At 43.7% G+C, this 21,483-nt stretch overlaps 1 long non-coding RNA gene across 1 annotated transcript; it reads right to left on the reverse strand.

The window, feature by feature from the left end:
• Positions 1–18,639: 18,639 nt before the first annotated feature.
• Positions 18,640–19,940, reverse strand: LOC143815400 (uncharacterized). Its single transcript, XR_013223738.1, has 2 exons — positions 18,965–19,940; positions 18,640–18,788 (listed from the first exon to the last, which is right to left on the reverse strand). It is a non-coding gene; the product is annotated as an uncharacterized LOC143815400 (long non-coding RNA).
• Positions 19,941–21,483: the final 1,543 nt, after the last annotated feature.

Raw genomic sequence — 21,483 nt, forward strand, 5'->3', positions numbered from 1 at the left:
GCTTCCTCCCATCTACCCTTAATCTGACTTCCCTCGCCAAAGCCAGCTTCATATCTCATACCCGGTGTCTGCCGGTCAGCTCCACCATATCTGTTTATCAGTTTGTCCCGGTGGGACAGCTGCCACGTGTCCGGGGTCTAACTGGAGGTAGCACCTGTGTCCCCCAGGTATTCCATTCTGGTCCTGTCCAAGGGATCTTACTATGGATACCTGGGGCTCACTAGTTACGCCCCCTTCGGAGCCCCCTGGACCGAGGTCCCGAGGTTCCACTCAAAAAATAAAAGACGAATGTGAATTTCATCACCTGGGCCTCCGCTTCCATTCGTTACAGATTGCTCCGGCCATGGAACCCGCTGGATCCTAGAGACCTCCGACTGTGGAGCTTTGCCAAGAGGTGATCCGTCTAAAGGATCAACAGGTTAAGGTCAAGACTTATCTTCACAGCTTGTCTACTGGCATGGATTCCCTGCTGTCCCCGACTGCAACTGACTTGTCTCTTTTCAATATGAGATGATCTGCAATATTCAGACTCTAAGCAGTATACAGAGCTGCGGTGATCTGCTCAGTAGAATATTTTACATCTGGCAGCCAAAGTAAATGTCACCTGCTTGGTGGAGGTGCTTCGAGAAGGACCCCCTCAATCTGATATTAATAACCATCATAAAAGATAGACCATCAATATAATGTAAGTGGAAAATCCCTTTAAGCCATTAATCTGGCCATTTACAGTATATCATTATATCATTATGCACCTGCACAGAGATTATTATCATAGGAGATAAAAGCTGTTTATGGGGATGCATTTTTCGGTCTCCCACTAATCTTATATTGATGGCCAATTTTAAGAATATCATCAATATAAAAACCCCTCAAAAAGTGGCTGCAATATGAAATACAAACATTTTATTCACACACTGTACTATTTTGTATTGCATTACTGTATAAATTAAAGTAGATCATTGTTCATTAATACTTGCATAATAGAAATGTCAAAACTTTAGAAGAAGCTTTATAAGCCGAAGAATACATTTCATACATGAAAAAGCAAGACAAGGTGGGGTACACTGATATAAAGAAGAACCACATGTCTTTCCATTCCTTCCTATATATAAAAACTTTCAATACTTAAAGTATAGTGTAAAAGATTCATAATCTTAAAAAAATGCTGAAGTAGTAAGAAAAAAATGTCCACCATGGATTTATGCTATTAACTTACATCCAAACGTACAGCACAGATTTCCAAGGAATACACTCCCATCTTGTGTCTGGATTCTGCATGTGCCATAAATATCAAGTACAGTATTACAAGCCTTGAAATAAAGAAAGGATACAGACTCTCTGATTAAACCATGTAGTATTAGTTTCTTAGATTCACTTAGCTAAACGGTTAGCTAAAGTTTAATGTTCAATAAGTGTGATATTAGGTTTGGGACTAAAAGAATTTTGTTTTCACAAGTTTACAGTTTACTTTTTTATAGCGCCAATTTTAATTCGCTCTAGATTGCTATGAAGAGTGATTAGAAGAATTGCAATAAAATGCAAAGTCATTCCTTGCTTTGAAAATTAATGTAATCACATAAAGCCCTTTTCCTCTGAATTTTAGCCCTGCCACAAAATGAACTGCTTTCATAATTTCAGTGATCTTCTGGTTAGCTTAGGAGAAAGTGTTAATGAGGACAAGGCATCTGATTTCACTCAAGAGCAGACTGGTTGCTTTAAAAAGGGACTTGTGCTTGAAATCATTGTCTTCTTCTGTTAACAATGATTACCTCCAAAAAAATACATTCAGTCATCATTTCTTTCCATCAAAAGTTCAAAACGGCTTTACAGGCAAGGACATTACTGCTTGTAAGATTTCCCTTAGATCAAGCATATTTTGGATCATCAAGAATTTCAAAGCGAGTGGTTCAATTGCTAAATAAAAGGTTTCATGAGGCCTGTTATGATCCGGTGGCCTAGGAGCGGCATGAGACGTACTCTGGAGAATGTGGTAACTGTACTGACCGCAGACCCTGGACTTAACACCGCAACTAGAAGTAGCCGTGGGATGTACCTACCAATCCTAGACACCTCGTCACAGCCGGAGGACTAATTAACCCTATAGATAGAAAAGGGAAAACTATCTTGCCTCAGAGAAAATTCCCAAAGGATAGGTAGCCCCCCACAAATATTGACTGTGAGAGGAGAGGAAAAAACATACACAGGCTGAAAACAGAATTTAGCAAAGGCCAATCTAGCTAAAATAGGAAAGATAGGACAGAGAACTATGCGGTCAGTATTAAAATACTATGAAATGTCCACCACAGATAATACAAAAACTCCACATCTAACTAAAGACATGGAGGGTAAATCTGCCTCTACAGAGATTCCAGCTTGGCTGCATAAATCCTTACACAGATAAAGCTGGACAAGAAAAAACATGCAATGCACTGAACAAAGAGGCCCACAACATGTGGGCAGAAAAACAAGCAGAACTTATCTTGTAGAAATGAACTGCAAGCAGGAGCGACCAGGAAGGGATGTGAATCCTCCAGAAACAATGAACAACTGGCACTCACTAAAGGGTGAAGCCAGACTAAATAGCCCCGTCCGAAGTGGACGCACCTGATGACTGCTGTTTAGGACAAACAGCAGCACTACCACTTATAACCACCGGAGGGAGCCCAAGAGCAGAACCCACAACAGAATTCACAACAGAGGCCCAAGAAAGTCCAGCAAGTGCAGGACTGTCAGGATTAGTTCATCACCGGTGTAGACCTTGTTCAAGAATGGAACAAGGCAGGTGACAATGCATTTTCACATACAGTAAGGACAGTTTGGAGGCTCGCATGGAGCCAAAAAGAGCAGCAAAAAAATAGCTTCTTTCAAAATAAAAAAAACTAAACCAACAAAGACAACTTGACATTCTGCAGGAAGTACAGGCATTGTACTGCAGAGGACTGGTGTAAAGTTATTTTCTCTGATGATGACACTTCAGACTTTTTGGGACATCTGGAGGAATGATTGTCCAGAAAGGAAAAAGTGAGTACTACCATGAGGCATGTGTCATGTCAAGAGTAAAGCATCCTGTGACTATTTATGTGTGGGGTTGCTTTTCATCTAAGGGAGTGGGCTCACTCCCAAATTTGCCTAAGAACACTGCCAGGAATAAAGAATGGTTGTCACGAGTGTGTCATGTCCTCCCGGGAGATCTGGGGTTAGAAGATCCACTACGTATTGTGAATCGCAGATCTTCCATTTAGCCTGTGTGTTTGTTTCTCATATTAAATGGATTTGGTTTCCTTTGGTGCTGAAGAGGTTAACAACCCTTTGTAAGCTGATCAGTAACTTGCAGCTCCATTTTCAGCTACTTCTGATCTGGTCATTACCTCTCCTTATAAAACCTGGCCTGACCTTATCTGTCTTGCCAGTGAAAGCTTTGCTTCCTAGCTCCTTGGAGGCGCTGTGCTGAATTGGAGACCGTTGTTGCTACTGGAGATTGTTGCACGCTGTTTTATTGTGCATGATTTCCTAATTGTCCTTTTTCTATTTGGACGGTACATTCCTATCTTTCACTGTATACCTCTCTACCTTTGGTGAATGTTTGTACTTGTTGCTTTCAGTTATCCCTGTTTTGTCTTGTTTACCTTGCATTTCTGTCCCAGGCCTCATGGGTTAGGGGAAGGGACAGATCAGGGTTTAACAGCATAGCAAGGTTGGAGACTCGGGCCTCTTTACCTTCTTGAGTACCCTAGGTACAGGGTTAGTTAGAATCCCAGTTTCAGGGAAAGTTTTAGCCCCCCCTTCCTTACCGTAGACTGTCACAGCGTGACAATGGTATCTAAACATCTTTATTTTTCCAGTAAGATGGAACACCATGTCACAAGGAAAAATTGATAGCTAAGGCTTACTATCAGTCATGATTTGACCTAGAAGCTTATAAAAAGCATCCCAGGGCGAACTGCAGTCTTTAAAAAAAGGGTCAACACTGTAAATATTGAGTCTTGCATAAATGTATTATATTTGTCAATAACTTCTGTAACCATTGAAACATACGTGTCACAGCACAGCTGTTGGGTGATCCGGGGCCAGGGGCTCCTTTCTTGTCCCTAACACTAGGGGGTGCCCTAGGTCGCCCTGTTCCCCAGGATACTTCAGATGGCAAAGATGCTGGGGCCTTTGTCCTTGCCTTATCTCATGGGTTAGCCCTCCATCTGTTCTCTTCCCCCATCCACAGAAGAGGGGGCGCTACTGTGCACCGTAGTGCACCAACCTGACAAACAAGGCAACACAAACAAGGGTTAACAGAAAACTCTAGGCATACAAAATATTTACTCACATATAACAGAGGAATGCACCGGGGTGTGGAGGTAGGGGAATCAACCAAAATAGAGGATAGGGAATTACCAAACATACAAACCAAACTGCAGTCACAGATAACTCCTCCAACTCTCCTTCTCATATGAACTCCTGTCATGATTCTCAATGGCGAGAGAACATAGCCCAGCATATATGAGAACTAGCTCTTGGAAGATGGAAACTATACTGACCATGAACTAAACCTGCCGCACAACTAGAAGTGGCCGGGTAGCATGCCTACGTTTTTTATCCCTAGATGCCCAGCGCCAGCCGGAGAACTACCTAATCCTAGCAGAGGAAAAGACAGTCCTGGCTCACCTCTAGAGAAATTTTCCCAAAAGGCAGACAGAGGCCCCCACATATATTGGCGGTGATTTTAGATGAAATGACAAACGTAGTATGAAAATAGGTTTAGCAAAATCGAGGTCCGCTTACTAGATAGCATGAAGACAGAAAGGGCACTTTCATGGTCAGCAGAAAACCCTATCAAAACACCATCCAGAAATTACTTTAAGACTCTAGCATTAACTCATAACACCAGAGTGGCAATTTCCGCTCACAAGAGCTTTCCAGACACAGTAACGAAACAGCAGCTGTGAACAGGAACAAAATGCAAAAACACACAAGGACAAAAGTCCAACTTAGCTAGGAGTTGTCTAGTAGCAGGAACATGCACAGAAGGCTTCTGATTACATTGTTGACCGGCATGAAACTGACAGAGAAGCAAGGTTATATAGCGACTCCCACATCCTGATAGGAGCAGGTGAACAGAGGGGATGATGCACACAATTACAATTCCACAAGTGGCCACCGGGGGAGCCCAGAATCCAATTTCACAACAGTACCCCCCCCTCAAGGAGGGGGCACCGAACCCTCACCAGAACCACCAGGGCGATCAGGATGAGCCCTATGAAAGGCACGGACAAGATCGGAGGCATGAACATCAGAGGCAGTGACCCAAGAATTATCCTCCTGACCGTATCCCTTCCATTTGACCAGATACTGGAGTTTCCGTCTGGAAACACGAGAGTCTAAGATCTTTTCCACAACGTACTCCAACTCACCCTCAACCAACACCGGAGCAGGAGGCTCAACGGAAGGCACAGCCGGTACCTCATACCTGCGCAACAATGACCGATGAAAAACATTATGAATCGAAAAGGATGCAGGGAGGTCCAAACGGAAGGACACAGGGTTAAGAATCTCCAATATCTTGTACGGGCCGATGAACCGAGGCTTAAACTTAGGAGAAGAAACCCTCATAGGGACAAAACGAGAAGACAACCACACCAAGTCCCCAACACAAAGCCGAGGACCAACACGACGACGGCGGTTGGCAAAAAGCTGAGTCTTCTCCTGGGACAACTTCAAATTGTCCACCACCTGCCCCCAAATCTGATGCAACCTCTCCACCACAGCATCCACTCCAGGACAATCCGAAGATTCCACTTGACCGGAGGAAAATCGAGGATGAAACCCCGAATTACAGAAAAACGGGGACACCAAGGTGGCAGAGCTGGCCCGATTATTGAGGGCGAACTCCGCCAAAGGCAAAAAAGCAACCCAATCATCCTGATCCGCAGACACAAAACACCTCAAATATGTCTCCAAGGTCTGATTAGTCCGCTCGGTCTGGCCATTAGTCTGAGGATGGAAAGCAGACGAAAAAGACAAATCTATGCCCATCCTAGCACAGAATGCCCGCCAAAATCTAGACACGAATTGGGTCCCTCTGTCAGAAACGATATTCTCCGGAATACCATGCAAACGAACAACATTTTGAAAAAACAGAGGAACCAACTCGGAAGAAGAAGGCAACTTAGGCAAGGGAACCAGATGGACCATCTTAGAGAAACGGTCACACACCACCCAGATGACAGACATCTTCTGAGAAACAGGCAGATCCGAAATAAAATCCATCGAGATGTGCGTCCAAGGCCTCTTCGGGATAGGCAAGGGTAACAACAATCCACTAGCCCGAGAACAACAAGGCTTGGCTCGAGCACAAACGTCACAAGACTGCACAAAGCCTCGCACATCTCGTGACAGGGAAGGCCACCAGAAGGACCTTGCCACCAAATCCCTGGTACCAAAGATTCCAGGATGACCTGCCAACGCAGAAGAATGAACCTCAGAGATGACTCTACTGGTCCAATCATCAGGAACAAACAGTCTACCAGGTGGGCAACGATCAGGTCTATCCGCCTGAAACTCCTGCAAGGCCCGCCGCAGGTCTGGAGAAACGGCAGACAATATCACTCCATCTTTAAGGATACCTGTGGGCTCAGAATTACCAGGGGAGTCAGGCTCAAAACTCCTAGAAAGGGCATCCGCCTTAACATTCTTAGAACCCGGTAGGTAAGACACCACAAAATTAAACCGAGAGAAAAACAACGACCAGCGCGCCTGTCTAGGATTCAGGCACCTGGCAGACTCAAGGTAAATTAAATTTTTGTGGTCAGTCAATACCACCACCTGATGTCTGGCCCCCTCAAGCCAGTGACGCCACTCCTCAAAAGCCCACTTCATGGCCAAAAGCTCCCGATTCCCAATATCATAATTCCGCTCGGCGGGCGAAAATTTACGGGAAAAAAAGGCACAAGGTCTCATCACGGAGCAGTCGGAACTTCTCTGCGACAACACCGCCCCAGCTCCGATTTCAGAAGCGTCGACCTCAACCTGAAAAGGAAGAGCAACATCAGGCTGACGCAACACTGGGGCGGAAGAAAAGCGGCGCTTGAGCTCCCGAAAGGCCTCCACAGCATCAGGGGACCAATCAGCAACATCAGCACCCTTCTTAGTCAAATCAGTCAATGGTTTTACAACATCAGAAAAACCAGCAATAAATCGACGATAAAAGTTAGCAAAGCCCAAAAATTTCTGAAGACTCTTAAGAGAAGAGGGTTGCGTCCAATCACCAATAGCCTGAACCTTGACAGGATCCATGTCGATGGAAGAGGGGGAAAAAATGTATCCCAAGAAGGAAATCTTTTGAACCCCAAAAACACACTTAGAACCCTTCACACACAAGGAATTAGACCGCAAAACCTGAAAAACCCTCCTGACCTGCTGGACATGAGAGTCCCAGTCATCCGAAAAAATCAGAATATCATCCAGATACACAATCATAAATTTATCCAAATATTCGCGGAAAATGTCATGCATAAAGGACTGGAAGACTGAAGGGGCATTTGAAAGACCAAAAGGCATCACCAAATACTCAAAATGGCCCTCGGGCGTATTAAATGCGGTTTTCCACTCATCCCCCTGCTTGATTCGCACCAAATTATACGCCCCACGGAGATCAATCTTAGAGAACCACTTGGCCCCCTTTATACGAGCAAACAAATCAGTAAGCAGTGGTAACGGATATTGATATTTAACCGTGATTTTATTCAAAAGTCGATAATCAATACACGGCCTCAAAGAGCCGTCTTTCTTAGACACAAAGAAAAAACCTGCTCCTAAGGGAGATGACGAAGGACGAATATGTCCCTTTTCCAAGGACTCCTTTATATATTCTCGCATAGCCGCGTGTTCAGGCACAGACAGATTAAATAAACGACCCTTAGGGTATTTACTACCCGGGATCAAGTCTATGGCACAATCGCACTCCCGGTGCGGAGGTAGTGAACCAACCTTGGGTTCTTCAAAAATGTCACGAAAGTCAGACAAGAATTCAGGAATCTCAGAGGGAATAGATGATGAAATGGAAACCAAAGGTACGTCCCCATGAGTTCCTTTACATCCCCAGCTTAACACAGACATAGCTCTCCAGTCGAGGACTGGGTTATGAGATTGCAGCCATGGCAATCCCAGCACCAAAACATCATGTAGATTATACAGCACCAGAAAGCGAATAACCTCCTGGTGATCCGGATTAACACGCATAGTCACTTGTGTCCAGTATTGTGGTTTATTACTAGCCAATGGGGTGGAGTCAATCCCTTTCAGAGGTATCGGAGCCTCCAATGGCTCCAAATCATACCCACAGCGTTTGGCAAAGGACCAATCCATAAGACTCAAAGCAGCGCCAGAGTCGACATAGGCGTCCGCGGTAATAGATGACAAAGAACAAATCAGGGTCACAGATAGAATAAACTTAGACTGTAAAGTGCTAATTGAAACAGACTTGTCAGGCTTCTTAATACGCTTAAAGCATGCTGATATAACATGAGTTGAATCACCACAATAGAAGCACAACCCATTTTTTCGTCTAAAATTCTGCCGCTCGCTTCTGGACAGAATTCTATCACATTGCATATTTTCTGGCGTTTTCTCAGTAGACACCGCCAAATGGTGCACAGGTTTGCGCTCCCGCAGACGCCTATCGATCTGAATAGCCATCGTCATGGACTCATTCAGACTCGCAGGCACAGGGAACCCCACCATAACATCCTTAATGGCATCAGAGAGACCTTCTCTGAAAATCGCCGCCAGGGCGCACTCATTCCACTGAGTAAGCACAGACCATTTGCGGAATTTTTGGCAGTATATTTCAGCTTCATCTTGCCCCTGAGACAAGGACATCAAGGCCTTTTCCGCCTGAAGCTCTAAATGAGGTTCCTCATAAAGCAACCCCAAGGCCAGAAAAAACGCATCCACATTGAGCAACGCAGGATCCCCTGGTGCCAATGCAAAAGCCCAGTCTTGAGGGTCGCCCCGGAGCAAGGAAATTACAATCCTGACCTGCTGTGCAGGGTCTCCGGCAGAGCGAGACTTCAGGGACAAAAACAATTTGCAATTATTTTTAAAATTTTGAAAGTGAGATCTATTCCCTGAGAAGAATTCAGGCAAAGGAATTCTAGGCTCAGACATAGGTGCATGAACAACAAAATCTTGCAAATTTTGTACCTTTGTGGCGAGATTATTCAAACCTGTAGCTATACTCTGAAGATCCATTTGAAACAGGTGAACACAGAGCCATTCAAGGATTAGAAGGAGAGAAAGAGAGGAAGGCTGCAGTATAGGCAGAATAGCAAGTGATTCAATTAAGAGCACACTCAGAACTAGAGGGAAAAAAAAAAAAAAAATTGTAGCAGACTTCTTTTTTCTCTCCTTTCTCAGCCAGTAATTTAACCCTTTTTTGGGCCGGTCAAACTGTCATGATTCTCAATGGCGAGAGAACATAGCCCAGCATATATGAGAACTAGCTCTTGGAAGATGGAAACTATACTGACCATGAACTAAACCTGCCGCACAACTAGAAGTGGCCGGGTAGCATGCCTACGTTTTTTATCCCTAGATGCCCAGAGCCAGCCGGAGAACTACCTAATCCTAGCAGAGGAAAAGACAGTCCTGGCTCACCTCTAGAGAAATTTTCCCAAAAGGTAGACAGAGGCCCCCACATATATTGGCGGTGATTTTAGATGAAATGACAAACGTAGTATGAAAATAGGTTTAGCAAAATCGAGGTCCGCTTACTAGATAGCATGAAGACAGAAAGGGCACTTTCATGGTCAGCAGAAAACCCTATCAAAACACCATCCAGAAATTACTTTAAGACTCTAGCATTAACTCATAACACCAGAGTGGCAATTTCCAATCACAAGAGCTTTCCAGACACAGTAACGAAACAGCAGCTGTGAACAGGAACAAAATGCAAAAACACACAAGGACAAAAGTCCAACTTAGCTAGGAGTTGTCTAGTAGCAGGAACATGCACAGAAGGCTTCTGATTACATTGTTGACCGGCATGAAACTGACAGAGAAGCAAGGTTATATAGCGACTCCCACATCCTGATAGGAGCAGGTGAACAGAGGGGATGATGCACACAAGTACAATTCCACAAGTGGCCACCGGGGGAGCCCAGAATCCAATTTCACAACAAACTCCTCTCCCTCCATTAGCCATGCAGCAAATGCTTGCTCTGATAAAGATTTGTAACAGAGCCCAGATTATAAAGTGGAAGGGAGTGGCTAACCGAGCTTAGTTGTGAACACAGGGATTTCCAACATGACCGATTAATGAACCCTCATGATAGGGCAGGATTACCATCATAATGTATTGGAGCCGACAAACGGGGTCCCAAACCAGGAACATGACTGGAAGGCAGATTAGTCATGATAAGGTAGCTGCAGCTTGGACAGGAGCTGATGTAGCCCCAGATGTTAGCATGTCCAAGCGAGTGGTCACTGTCCTCAGATAGAAGATTTTGTCATACTGGGCTTCTGATGGGAAACCTCCTGGTACAGGTCGGAGATAGAAGAAGATTGAGAGCCAGTGGATTCCATGGCCTGAGCAAACTGTAATGGGGTTGGAAAGCCTCGAGGAGCATAACTGGGTGAACACCAAACTCTTCACTAGAGCCTCTGGTGGTGATGTTAGACTTGACTCCAGATGGACACCAGGTGCTACACCAGGACAGACCATGTAATACACGGTAGCTGACCCTCAAGGGGTAGAAAACAGGAACAGCTGGTACAGGCATGCATGGCAGGAACAAAGGTACTGCAGGTGCTGATGGGAACAGCTGGTATACAAGCAGGCACTGGCAGACGTACGGCTGGTATACAAGTAAGCACTTGAGGGGTCAGGCTGGTATGACTGATATACCAATGAGCACAGCAGGTGCAGGCTGGTACAACTGGTATACAGGCAAGTACTGGCAGGTACAGGCTGGCACAGGTGGTACATAGGTGGGCACAGTAGCTGCAGGCAGGTACAGAAAACACGGCTGTTACACAGGAAGGCACAAACAGGTACAGATGGGTACTGGTAGATAAACTATAACAGGGGACCTGAGAACTAGCAAGCATGCAACAAACAGTATAGATGTTGCTCAGGTACCCAACGACAGGTGTAGGTACCTTAAATAATAAGTGTCTCCCCGCCATTTACTGGGGACACTTTAGGACAGTGGGATGTCCCTTTAAGAGGGAAGGAGGGAAAGAGGGAAGGAGCACACGCACCCTAAGCATAGTGCCTGGGGTTCTGCGAGCCATGCACAGACCCCAGGCAGCAGGAGGAGGAGGAGGAGCAGGAAATGTGAGATGGCAGCCATGATGATGAGTAAGTCGGTGTCCCTGACAGGGGAAGGTGGAAGCGTGCAGGGACGCCGGCGCTACAGAAAGTAGAGATGAGTGAATAAATTTGCATGACCTTTGTCCAGAAATATATACTTGGCTTCTGAATGGAACCTTGTGAATAGCCTTCTACTTGTTAGCATCCCTGGCTCCTCTTTTGATTAGCTGACTATAAAATTGTGTGCATCACACCACAAGAATGACATCACACCAGGCCAGTTAATCAAAAGAGAGGCCAATTATAAAATCATAGAATGTTTGAGTTGGAAGGGACCTCCAGGGTAATCGTGTCTGAGACTAAAGGCCCCGTCTCACATAGCGAGATCGCTAGCGAGATCGCTGCTGAGTCACAAGTTTTGTGACGCAACAGCGACCTCAGTAGCGATCTCGCTATGTGTGACACGTACCAGCGATCAGGCCCCTGCTGTGAGATCGCTGGTCGTGTCGGAATGGCCTGGACCTTTTTTTGGTCGTTGAGGTCCCGCTGACATCGCTGAATCGGTGTGTGTGACACCGATCCAGCGATGTCTTCACTGGTAACCAGGGTAAACATCGGGTTACTAAGCGCAGGGCCGCGCTTAGTAACCCGATGTTTACCCTGGTTACCAGCGTAAATGTAAAAAAAAAAAAACAGTACATACTCACCATCTGATGTCCGTCAGGTCCCTTGCCGTCTGCTTCCTGCTCTGACTGAGATCTGGCCGTACAGTGAGAGCACAGCACAGCAGTGACGTCACCGCTGCGCTCTGCTCTCACTGTACGGCGGCACTCAGTCAGAGCGGGAAGCAGACGGCAAGGGACCTGACGGACATCAGATGGTGAGTATGTAGTGTTTGTTTTTTTTGGTAACCAGGGTAAACATCGGGTTACTAAGCGCGGCCCTGCGCATAGTAACCCGATGTTTACCCTGGTTACCCGGGTGCTGCAGGGGGACTTCGGCATCGTTGAAGACAGTTTCAACGATGCCGAAGTCGTTCCCCTGATCGTTGGTCGCTGGAGAGAGCTGTCTGTGTGACAGCTCCCCAGCGACCACACAACGACTTACCACCAACGATCACGGTCAGGTCGTATCGCTGGTCGTGATCGTTGGTAAATCGCTATGTGAGACGGGGCCTTAAGAACATTTGTGTGTTTGAAACATGTACAGTTTAGGCAGGCACCCTCTTTCCGGTATACCCGTTTTTTGTATGTCTTACAGCCTGTTCCTATTTTAAAAGAATACTATTAAAGTTAAGTGATTTTATCTCTTGGAGCTGGATTCCCTTTTTTCCAATCGTGTCCAGCCCCCTGCTCAATGCAGAATTCACTTAACCATCTCAGACAGACGTCTGTCCAACCTCTGCTTGAAGACTTCCACTGAAGGAGAACTCACAACCTCTCGTGACAGCCTGTTCCACTCATTGATCACACACATTGTCAAAAAGGTTTTCCTAATATCTAAGCTGTATCTTCTCCCTTTCAGTTTCATTCTATTGCTTCTCCTGTTTCCATGTGCAAATGAGAATAAGGATGATCCCTGTACACTGTGATATCCCTTCAGATATTTGTAGATGGCTATTAAGTCTCTTAGCTTTCTTTTTTGCAAGCTAAACATTCCCAGATCATTTAACAGTTCCTCATAGGACGTAATTTGCAGTCCGCTCACCATCCTGGTAGCTATTCTCTGAACTTGTTTCAGTTCTTCCATGTCTTTTTCAAAATGTGGTGCCCAGAACTGGACACAGTATTCCAGATGAGGTCTTACCAAAGAGGATTAGAGGGGCATAATTACTTTACATGATCTAGACTTTATGCTTCTCTTAATACATCCCAGAACCCCAGAACTGCGTTTGCCTTTTTTGCTGCTGCATCACACTGTTGACTTACATGCAATCTGTGATCTATTAGTATAGCCAAGTCTTTTTCACATGTGCAGTTGCTTAGTTCTATTCCTTCAATTCTGTTGATGTAATTTTGTTTTTCTTGCCCTGAAGTAGAATCTTGCATTTCTCCCTGTGAAATACCATTCTATTAGTTGCTTCCCATTGTTTAAGCTTATCTAGATCCTTCTAAATCCTTTCTCTTTCTTCTCTAGTGTTAAGGTACCTTCACACGAAACGACTTTGTAACGATATCGCTAGCGATCCGTGACGTTGCAGCGTCCTCGCTAGCGATATCGTTTAGTTTGACACGCAGCAGCGATCAGGATCCTGCTGTGATGTCGCTGGTCGCTGAATAAAGTCCAGAACTTTATTTGGTCGTCCGATCGCCGTGTATCGTTGTGTTTGAAAGCAAAAGCAACGATACCAGCGATATTTTACACTGGTAACCAGGGTAAACATCGGGTTACCAAGCGCAGGGCCGCGCTTAGTAACCCGATGTTTACCCTGGTTACCAGCGTAAAAGTAAAAAAAACAAACAGTACATACTCACCTGCGCGTCCCCCAGCGTCTGCTTCCTGACACTTACTGAGCGCCGGCCCTAAAGTGAAAGTGAAAGCACAGCGGTGACGTCACCGCTGTGCTGTTAGGGCCGTAGCTCAGTCAGTGTCAGGAAGCAGACGCTGGGGGACGCGCAGGTGAGTATGTACTGTTTGTTTTTTTTACTTTTACGCTGGTAACCAGGGTAAACATCGGGTTACTAAGCGTGACCCTGCGCTTAGCAACCCGATGTTTACCCTGGTTACCCGGGGACCTCGGCATCGTTGGTCGCTGGAGAGCGGTCTGTGTGACAGCTCTCCAGCGATCAAACAGCGACGCTGCAGCGATCGGCATCGTTGTCGCTATCGCTGCAGCGTCGCTTCGTGTGAAGGTACCTTAAGCTAGACCTCCTAGCTTTGCTTAATCTGAAAATTTGATTAGTTGATCAGTTCCCTTATCTAGATCATTGATAAAAAAAAAGTGAATAACACTGGGGCCAGGATAGTGCCCTGTGGTACCCCACTTGAAACACCTAACTGTAGCCTTGTCAACCCAATACTTGGTCATTTTTTTCAATAAGAATATTATGAGATGCTTTATGAAATGCTTTGCTGAAGCCAAGATACAGCTGTGGCAAAAAAATTAAGAGACCATTGCAAAATGTTCAGTTTGTCTAATTTTTCTCTTTATAGGTATTTTTCTGAGTAAAATGTAAATTTTTCATTTATTCTATAAACTACTGATAACATGTCTCCAAATTTCCAAGCAATAAATTTTGTATTTTTTTCTGAAAAGGAGAAGTGGTCAAAATTGCAATAAAAACCCAGTGATTTCAGACCTCAAGTAATGTAAAGAAAACAAGTTCATAATCATTTAGAAAAAAACAATACTAATGTTTTAACTCAGGAAGAGATCAGAAATCAATATTTTGTGGAATAACCATGATTGTTAATCACAGCTTTCATGCGTCTTGGCATGCTTTCCACCAGTCTTTCACACTGCTCCTGGCGCAAAAATTTAAGCAGTTCTTCTTTGTTAGATGGCTTGTGACTATCCATCATCCACTTGATTACATTCCAGAGGTTTTCAATGGGGTTCAGGTCTGGAGATTGGGCTGCCCATGACAGGGTTTTGATGTGGTGGTCTCTTAATCTTTGCCAGAGTTGTATATTATGTCTACCGCATTTCCCTCATTCACCCTATCAGTGATTCCATCATAGAAGGTAAGTAGCTAAGTAATCACATAAATGCATTTGGGGGCATATCTAAAGAAGAATATAATGCTGTTTGCAGGGAATGCAGGACATGCGTTAGAAGAGCTAAAGTCAGTAATGAAGTGAGGCTTGCAAGGGAGACCAAAAGCAATATAAAATAATTTGGGGGTATGTCAAAAGCAAAATAAAAGTCAAAAGATGCTATAGGATTTTTACAGGTTGAAAAGGGTGAAGACGTAAAAAATGATGTTGAGAAGGCCGAACTTTAAAATTCCTATATTACATCTATGTTCTCTAACAAAGCAATTGTAGCATCAACTGATCTTCACGGTGCTATTGAAGGGATAAAAGAATCCACACTGTCTATAAACAATGAGACGTTGAGGGAACACTTAGCTAATTTATTAATTTAAGTCTCCTGGTCCAGATGGATTACATCCTAGGCTACTGAAAGAGTTAGCAGAGGAAATTGCAGAACCAATAGCCACCATCTTTGAAAAACCCAGTAGAACAGAAGTTCCAGATGATTCGTGAGTGTAAATGTTGTACCTATCCTCAAAAAAGGAAAGAAGATGGAACCAGGAAATTACAGGCCAGTGAGTCTTACTTCTATACTAGTAAAGATCTTTAAACATACTATTAAACAGTATGTATGTAAGTACTTGAATAAGAATACAGCAATTTACCAGAGCCAATATGGGTTGTAGGAAGCAAGTCATGCCAGATTAATCAAAACTCGTTCTATGATAGAATCACTGACTGGGTGGATCAGGAAAATGCGCTAAATATAGTATATCTCAACTTCCGAAAAGCACTTAAAAAAGTAATAGTGATATGTTATGAAAAATGATCAGTGGTACTGTTAGGAGCATAGAGGGAATCAACTTCACAGTTGTTAATTGATAAAATCAAAGTATTGGTTAGGGCCAGTGATATCATATTTCAAGCTTTAGAAAAGATGGAATCTTCTAATTCATTCATAATGGTGATATTGTGTTGGTATTATCAGTGGGTGGCGCATTAGTGTCCTTGTTCAGCTTAGTATGTGAGGGTGAGGAAGCAGGACCAATTGTTGGCTATTGTACCTTTATGCTTACTACCTGTGTACCTATTTCCATTTTATAGTCTATGTCATATGTTTTGACTTTTTATTATTGATTAAAACTATTTTTTATTAATTTTATTACCTAAATAAAAAGTTTGTTTTGCAACACTTCCATTATGGCCTGTTTTAAACATCAATGCTACTGTATATCTAATACTGCTGCGCAGGTTTTTATTGATGTGACATTAGTTACACTTTTTGCTCTATTTTACACATTTAAACTACTCTGCAAAGTTAGTCATTAGCTCTATGTGCCTGAAGCCCATGAAGGGTTTGAACCACATAACACATAATACTTTTGATATTTTTAATAAACAAATGATCACCAATATGTTGATAGTTTTTTTGAAGTCCCACTTTAGTAATTTTTTTTATTTTTCCTTTTGTTACGTATCATGTGTGTACTTGTCATGAAAATAGTAACATACTCAGCTGTTGCTGTCTTTTCCTGGTTTCAACAGTTTTTGGTCTTTTGCGGTTCCATGTGACTGCATTGGTGACCGAATCATTGGTGAACGAATCGCACAGTGGTTGCTGTGTGGTGTGGAAGTCACTTTTTGAATTTTGTCAATGTAAGTCTACAAGACTCAGATGGAGGCTAGAAAAATTCATTTTGAGTCTCATAGACTTAAGAAAGTAGTGCAGCGCCCCAAAGTACTGGTCGTTGCAGTACTGTTACTCCGCCACTAAGGGGAGTGATGGTATGTCCGATGGCACTTAAGGAGTTCACCTGACCAGGTATCACAGACATCAATACACTTCACAGTCTGGCCTCCAGGGGGAGCAAAGGGTACTATGTATTAGGCCACTCCTCACAATCTGGTAAAACCGGGGGTTGGATAGGAAGCTGAATGGGTTGGAACCAGGCAACATCCTGTGGCAGAGGGTGTTGCGGGGAAATATTCAGGGGCGTCCCTGTCAGGGGTGGGATCCTGACAGAGGCCTAGAGAACAAGACAGAACGTTAAGGAACTGTGCCTGCACTACATTGCGGCGGTATCTCAAGAAAGGACAAGAAGCGAGGTTTATTATGGAGAAGTGAGAAACGAGATCACAGCAAAAAGGAGATAATACCAGTAGGAGTCGTGCCGTAAGATCGAGGCAACATCCTACTGAGGCGCGTAGCCGGTGGCCGAAACACGGAGGAAGTATTGGGCTCCACGCATTACTTCAAACCAACGGCAGGACAGTTAATTATAGCTTGGCTGTCTCACCTAAATCGCCTAAGCAGACATGGGGGGCAATTGTGGGAGAGGGGCGATGCTAGGGTCCCGGAAGAACTCCAGGCCTACCCGTCATACGGGTGCGTCCTATCCATATCATCTGGGGGACAGAGAAGAACATCAGAATAGATACAAGTTGTGAGAAAGAGGAACATCAGAAACAGACACAACAGTTGTGAGTAGGGTTGAGCGAAACGGGTCGATCATTTTCAAAAGTCGCCGACTTTTGGCTAAGTCGGCGTCTCATGAAACCCGATCCGACCCCTGTGCTTGTCGGCCATGCGGTACGCGACTTTCGCGCCAAAGTCGCGTTTCAATGACGCGAAAAGCGCCATTTCTCAGCCAATGAAGGTGAACGCAGAGTGTGGGCAGCGTGATGACATAGGTCCTGGTCCCCACCATCTTAGAGAAGGGCATTGCAGTGATTGGCTTGCTGTCTGCGGCGTCACAGGGGCTATAAAGGGGCGTTCCCGCCGACCGCCATCTTACTGCTGCTGATCTGAGCTTAGGGAGAGGTTGCTGCCGCTTCGTCAGAATCAGGGAGAGCGTTAGGCAGGGTCCACTAACCACCAAACCGCTTGTGCTGCAGCGATTTCCACTGTCCAACACCACCTTCGGTGTGCAGGGACAGTGGAAGCTATTTTTTTTTTTTTTCCCCTCAGCGCTGTAGCTCATTGGGCTGCCCTAGAAGGCTCCCTGATAGCTGTATTCCTGTGTGTACGCCACTGTGGAAACCAACTGCTTTTATCAAAGCACATATCCTCTTGTTCCTTCCTTTCTGCACAGCTATCTTTTTTGTTTGTCCACACTTTTTATTTAATTTGTGCATCAGTCCACTCCTATTGCTGCCTGCCATACCTGGCTGAGATTACTGCAGGGGAGATAGTAATTGTAGGACAGTCCCTGTTTTTTTTTTTTTTTTTTTTTTTTTTTTGTGGGAGATTAAGATTGGCATTTCTGCTAGAGTGCCATCCCTGTGTGTGCCATCTCTCACTGAGTGGGCCATAGAAAGCCTATTTATTTTTTCCTTCATTTGTGTTCTAAAATCTACCTCAACACAAAAACACTACATCAATCAGTGGGAGAAAAATATTGGCCTCAGTCAGGGCTTGTGTGCCACTGCTGTGTGTGCTATCTCTCATTCAGTGGGCTATAGAAAGCCTATTTATTTATTTTTTTTTTTTAAATATTATTTGGTTTCTAAAGTCTCCCTGAAACAAAAAAAATACCTAAAAAAACAGTGGGAGAGTAATATTGCCCTTTCAGCTTGTGTGCCAGTCTTGACTCCTGGGTGTGCCACCTCTGTCCCTCTCATTCAGTGGGCCATAGAAAGCCTTTTTTTTTTTTTTTTTTTTTTTTTTTTTTAATATTATTTGGTTTCTAAAGTCTCCCTGAAAATAAAAAAAAAAATACATAAAAAAACAGTGGGAGAGTAATATTGCCATTTCAGCTTGTGTGCCAGTCTTGACTCCTGGGTGTGCCACCTCTGTCCCTCTCATTCAGTGGGCCATAGAAAGCCTTGTTTTTTGTTTTTTTTTTTAATATTATTTGGTTTCTAAAGTCTCCCTGAAAATAAAAAAAAAAAAAACATAAAAAAACAGTGGGAGAGTAATATTGCCCTTTCAGCTTGTGTGCCAGTCTTGACTCCTGGGTGTGCCACCTCTCTCTCTAATTGTGGGCCATAGAAAGCCTTTTTATTTTTTTCCTTCATTTGTGTTTTAAAATCAACCTCAACACAAAAACACTACATCAATCAGTGGGAGAAAAATATTGGCCTCAGTCAGGGCTTGTGTGCCACTCCTGTGCGTGCCATCTCTCATTCAGTGGGCCATAGAAAGCCTTGTTTTTTTTGTTTTTTTTTAATATTATTTGGTTTCTAAAGTCTCCCTGAAAATAAAAAAAAAATACATAAAAAAACAGTGGGAGAGTAATATTGCCCTTTCAGCTTGTGTGCCAGTCTTCACTCCTGGGTGTGCCACCTCTGTCCCTCTCATTCAGTGGGCCATAGAAAGCCTTGTTTTTTTTTTTTTAATATTATTTGGTTTCTAAAGTCTCCCTGAAAATAAAAAAAAAAATACATAAAAAAACAGTGGGAGAGTAATATTGCCATTTCAGCTTGTGTGCCAGTCTTGACTCCTGGGTGTGCCACCTCTCTCTCTAATTGTGGGCCATAGAAAGCCTTTTTATTTTTTTCCTTCATTTGTGTTTTAAAATCAACCTCAACACAAAAACACTACATCAATCAGTGGGAGAAAAATATTGGCCTCAGTCAGGGCTTGTGTGCCACTCCTGTGCGTGCCATCTCTCATTCAGTGGGCCATAGAAAGCCTTGTTTTTTTTTGTTTTTTTTTTAATATTATTTGGTTTCTAAAGTCTCCCTGAAAATAAAAAAAAAAATACATAAAAAAACAGTGGGAGAGTAATATTGCCCTTTCAGCTTGTGTGCCAGTCTTCACTCCTGGGTGTGCCACCTCTGTCCCTCTCATTCAGTGGGCCATAGAAAGCCTTGTTTTTTTTTTTTTTTTTTTATATTATTTGGTTTCTAAAGTCTCCCTGAAAATAAAAAAAAAATACATAAAAAAACAGTGGGAGAGTAATATTGCCATTTCAGCTTGTGTGCCAGTCTTGACTCCTGGGTGTGCCACCTCTGTCCCTCTCATTCAGTGGGCCATAGAAAGCCTTGTTTTTTTTTTTTTTTTAATATTATTTGGTTTCTAAAGTCTCCCTGAAAATAAAAAAAAAAAAAACATAAAAAAACAGTGGGAGAGTAATATTGCCCTTTCAGCTTGTGTGCCAGTCTTGACTCCTGGGTGTGCCACCTCTGTCCCTCTCATTCAGTGGGCCATAGAAAGCCTTGTTTTTTTTTTTTTTTTTTAATATTATTTGGTTTCTAAAGTCTCCCTGAAAATAAAAAAAAAATACATAAAAAAACAGTGGGAGAGTAATATTGCCATTTCAGCTTGTGTGCCAGTCTTGACTCCTGGGTGTGCCACCTCTGTCCCTCTCATTCAGTGGGCCATAGAAAGCCTTGTTTTTTTGTTTTTTTTTTAATATTATTTGGTTTCTAAAGTCTCCCTGAAAATAAAAAAAAAATACATAAAAAAACAGTGGGAGAGTAATATTGCCATTTCAGCTTGTGTGCCAGTCTTGACTCCTGGGTGTGCCACCTCTCTCTCTAATTGTGGGCCATAGAAAGCCTTTTTATTTTTTTCCTTCATTTGTGTTTTAAAATCAACCTCAACACAAAAACACTACATCAATCAGTGGGAGAAAAATATTGGCCTCAGTCAGGGCTTGTGTGCCACTCCTGTGCGTGCCATCTCTCATTCAGTGGGCCATAGAAAGCCTTGTTTTTTTGTTTTTTTTTTAAATATTATTTGGTTTCTAAAGTCTCACAGAGAAAAAAAAAAAAATAAATTAGGTGGGAGATTAATATTGACATTAGTGCTTGAGTGACAGTCCTGCGTGTGTGTCATCTCTGTGATTTGGTGTCACAGAAAGCAGAGTGTGTAACATTGTGCCTGATTTTCCTTGTGGTCTCACCAACCTGTTAAGGGATATTGAAATCATACTGAAGTTATAGCTCACCGTGTAAGTTGTTTGACAGCAACAAATAAAGTTAGTTTGGTTACGATTTTTAAACAATGAGGAAGTCTGGTGCAAGAGGTCGTCGTGGGCGTTCATTGTCAGCTGGTAATGATGGTAGTGGTAGTGGAGCATCAGGTGGTCGTGGGGATAAAAATATTCCACCTAAGTCTGGAGCTGTGGAGCCAGTTTCGTCGTCAGGCTACACAAGGCCTCGAACGCTCTCTTTTCTGGGAGTAGGAAAACCGCTTTTAAAGGCGGAGCAGCAACAGCAAGTTTTGGCTTACATTGCAGACTCAGCCTCTAGCTCTTTTGCCTCCTCTTCCGAAACTGGTAAATGTAAAAGCAGCGCGTCGCTTGTGGATGTTCACGGTCAGGGACAAGTCGCTTCCTTGTCCTCCTCAGCAAAAACTACAACAAGAGAGAAGGATGCAGCAGGCGACACAACGGGTCACTCCATGGAGCTCTTTACACATACCGTCCCTGGCTTAGAAAGTGAAACATTTAACAGGCCATGCCCATTACAAGTAGATTCTGACATGGAGTGCACTGATGCACAGCCACAGCCAGAGTACTATGCTGCTCCTTTGACTC

Source organism: Ranitomeya variabilis, chromosome 3 (genome assembly GCF_051348905.1).
Source record: "Ranitomeya variabilis isolate aRanVar5 chromosome 3, aRanVar5.hap1, whole genome shotgun sequence".
Lineage (NCBI taxonomy): Eukaryota > Metazoa > Chordata > Amphibia > Anura > Dendrobatidae > Ranitomeya > Ranitomeya variabilis.